This window comes from Penaeus vannamei, chromosome 40 (assembly GCF_042767895.1).
Source record: "Penaeus vannamei isolate JL-2024 chromosome 40, ASM4276789v1, whole genome shotgun sequence".
In the NCBI taxonomy this organism is placed as follows: Eukaryota; Metazoa; Arthropoda; class Malacostraca; order Decapoda; family Penaeidae; genus Penaeus; species Penaeus vannamei.
Genome location: NC_091588.1, coordinates 12,676,635 through 12,680,928, shown reverse-complemented (window position 1 = coordinate 12,680,928; position 4,294 = coordinate 12,676,635).

Below are 4,294 nucleotides of genomic sequence, written 5' to 3'. Positions count from 1 at the left end.
ATGAGGTTTTGCATCTTATCGTATCCACAGTGAGTGAGCTCTGTGTCCAAATCAGATAACTAGATTATACTTGTCCTACAGAATAAAATAATCAACAAATAAAGATATACAGACTACTCTGAGCCTGTAAGGTTGTATCCTAGTGGTACTAAATGATTTCAAAGACATCCCACCGAAGTCAATACCACATCATAAGGTTTCGGACTCGCTGAAAATTCTTAGCAAGTAGTTCAAATTTTACCCATATATAGTGAACATTTGTTTGATGTACTACTAAAGAGACAAAGATTGTATGCACCTTTTGTATCAAGAAACATACGATGAATAATTAATGAATATATGAATTCCTATCGGAGCCTGCGGAACTCTTGATTGGCTGGCCGGAGTGCATCAAACTGTATCAAGGAAAGGGCACTTTGATACAAAATTAAAAGATGTTTCACCAGGTTCCAATAAGGTTCACGTAAAAGGCAAACATGTATGAAAGTGTATCACCTGTTTGGGATTTCGGGGATGATACAAAATGGCCTTTAATCAACAATAATAAACGGAACTGGACACTGCTAAACGTGCAAAGAATCAAGGAACCTGCACAGAATCTCTCCCAAACAAACACAAAGAAAAACCAACTGATAAACACAGAGGGCATCGAACACTGATAAATACTCGTGGAATTTAACAGTGAAGTGCATACTGGGAATCGAACAGTGATAAAAATATAGGGAATCGAACAATGCTTACCATATGGAGAACTGAACAATGATGAACGTTCAAGGAATCAAACCCTAATTAATACGAAGGGAATCGAACACTAATAAATATTCAGGAAATCAAGCACAAGGAATCAAACTCTAAAGAAGATACAGGGAATTGAGCACTAATACACATGCAGGCAATTAAACACTAACATACACGTAATGAATCGAGTGCTGACAAACACATGGATAACTGAACACTTGACAAGACAGGGAATTCAGCGCTGATAAACGCTGAGAATCAACCACAAATCCAGCGCTGAAAACACCAGACGATCGAATACTAATAAGCTCTCTGGAACTCAATTGTTGATTGAAGTGAAATTGAGTGTATGGGGAAGAAAGCGTAAAAAAAGAGATGAAGAAAAAATAGACATGACAAAAATGAGGCAATCAAACACTAAATAACACTCAGGGAATCGAATCCTTTTAAACAAACAAGAAATCGTATCGAACATTGACAAATGCGCAGACAATCGAACACTAATAATTACGCGAATCGAACACTAGTAAACAAGCGGTAATAAACACGCATGGACTTGAACACTGATTAATGCGCAGGAGGTCGAACCCTAAAAGAGACAGGGAATCAAATCCTAATAAAAGCGCATGGAATCGAACACTGATAAACCCTCAGCATTTTATTCCATCACGGGTCAGTCACAGTCCATGCTGCTGACATGCACCTGCCTGTTTTGGCGCATGACAGCCACTTTGATCCAGACATGAATATTCCAATTTTCAAAGAATGATCACTTGAACCGGCGGACTACGTGGCTAACAAGGGACATATACTTCATGTATCGTATGGCAGGCTCACGTTTGCTTCCTGCTCGGGTTTCAATGCATTGTATTTGTGTCAGAATACCGCTCTTCTTTCTTTTTTCTAGCGATTCTGTGTTTTTTGGCCAACCTTATTTCCCTTTCTTTGATACATGATATACATGGAATAAAAAGAGTGAAAAGAATGCGAAAAAAAAACTTTCCAACAGTCATTGAAAGGAATGCGAAAAGCATTTGCCTGGGGAAAACACTGAAATACAAATAGATCTGGTCGGCTTACATTACATTCTAAATATAGATTATACACTAATTAGAGACACGATTTTGCATCACCAGGAATACAATGGAAAAGATACAAAGTAATTAAACTTTTTTATGTACACTATATATGGGTTCACAGTCAAAATAACGCCTATAAAGTGGCAGCGCGAATAGAAACCTTTTGGCTTTCTGTATATACTCTTCGGCATTCTAATATCAAAATGAAGGTATGTAAGTATTCTGAGCAGTAAGTAATTTGAGCACAATGAAAAGAAATGATTGATATTCAATAAAACCCACAAGCTTCATGAAGTAAATCTTCATGCCCAGCTCCAATGCACAATGAAACAGGCTGGAAAGCAGAACGTACCTAGTTTCCTTCCGCATGAAGTGACGCCTAAACGAGTATTCCACCGTCCACCAAGAAAAAATCATACGAGAAATATCAAAACGCCGTAGTTTCGTAGAGAATCAGTTTATTTCTCGTCACCATGGCTTATATTTATAAAATTCGTGGCGTTATAAAGCACGAATGTGAATGTAAAAAAGTGTACAAAAAAGAAGAGCACCAACATCATGAATAAAATTATCCCCAGAATGAGATATAATGAAGAAACATGCATGCTTTTAGTGGAGGAGACAAACTGAGTACAAAGATTAAGATAATATTGTGAAAGCCACTAAACTAAGGTAAATATCTGTGCTGTGGCGATTAATAATAATTTACACTTAATTTAGGATGCGGGAGCGGAGTGAAAGGGCAAACCAAAACAGAAATGTCCTAGATGTCATATTTTTCATACAAGTAAATTGTGCAACACGAAATACGTCGCCATACATTTACAGATTGGGAAAATTTAATGACAATCATTATAGAGGGAGGATACATTTAATACGTGTAATAATAATAATAATGTCAGGAATGAAATAATAATAATGTCAGGAATGCAATAGTAATAATAATTATAATAATAATAATAAAACAGGTCGCGACGAATGCCACGCGGTGTAAGTCCTTGGCCATCGGATGGAGGGTCCGGGGGCGAAACCCCCGGTCGGAAATTACAGCGATCGAGTGGAGGTCTGGTTGCGAAGCTTAAGAATTAAGGTTTATGGTTTATACTGCTGTTTGTGGATCCCCAAGAGTGACTGAAGTAATAACGACTTCAGTTCGTAAGAGATTACCAATACATACACTTGAATGATTTGCGAAGGAAAACAACAGATCACGCTTATGACAGATAATAACTGAAACTGAATAGTACTTGCAAGGCTTGATGGCTGTGTGAAACTATAAAATTACCATAAATAGTATTCTTTTTTTCGTCAGAAGACAAAACCGTTCAGAGAGAAATGCTTGTCCTCCTTCTAGTTACAGTTCGAATCGTTTCGAAGCAGCGATTCAAACAACGGACCCAATACCCGCCTGCGTTCCTCACGAGCGTGCAGTTTTCTTCTCGCTCCTTCCTCTAAGGAACTTCTACGGATGTTGGAAATCATTCCCTCAGTTACACCTCCCCGGGACGCTTTCTCAAGTTGTAATTATTAAGTTGCAGTCGACTAACTTCTGTCTTTGACGGGCGCGCTGTTCGGTTTGCTCTGTTGGGCGCTCTTTTCATGAGATGGAAAAGCAGGTGATGCAGAGGTAAGTTTCTTTCGCGAACGTTCCAGGGATGTTTTCATTTCATTATTATAATTATTCTTGTCATTGTATATTCTTTTCTTCGTCATTTCATTATTATTGCTTTTTCCATTCTTATTCTTATTCTTATTGCCATTTCTATTATTGTTGTTATTACTACTAGTAGTAGTAGTAGTAGTAGTTGCAGTATTTTTCATTACTGTTATTTTTATCATTGTCATTATTGTTGTTATAATTGTTATTATCATAATCGTTACTATTATTAATTTTATAAATAGAGTTGTTGCTGCTGCTGTCATTATCGTCATCATTACTGTTGTTGTTTTGTTTTAGTATTTGTTATGATTACCATCATCATTATTACCATTATCATTACTACTATTATTATTACTACAGATTTTCCTTTATTTATATAGGCATTTTTTGCTCTAAAACATATTTCTCACCATATATAGCAGAAGATAAATATATGTAAATATACACATATATGTATGGATAGATAGATAATTAGATGGTTGGATAAATGGATAGATAGATAGATAGGCTGATTATTTTCCGGGTCGCATTAAACGTATTAGATGGAAAATGTTTGGTCCTAAAATTCCAGTCAAAGTATAAAGATTTTAAGTCAGTACCTCGAAATTTGTGATTTGTGTGAGCCGTTTAGTATTTGATCACATATAATGATAATAATGATATAGATAAATTGCTCATAATTTCAGAAATTACGATAACAACACTAATAATGATTACTACTATTATACTTATAATAGTAAAGATGACGGGGGTAATGATGATAATAGTAGTAATCTTATAAATTATGATATCTTTCTCTCTGTTTGTCTTCGTCTTT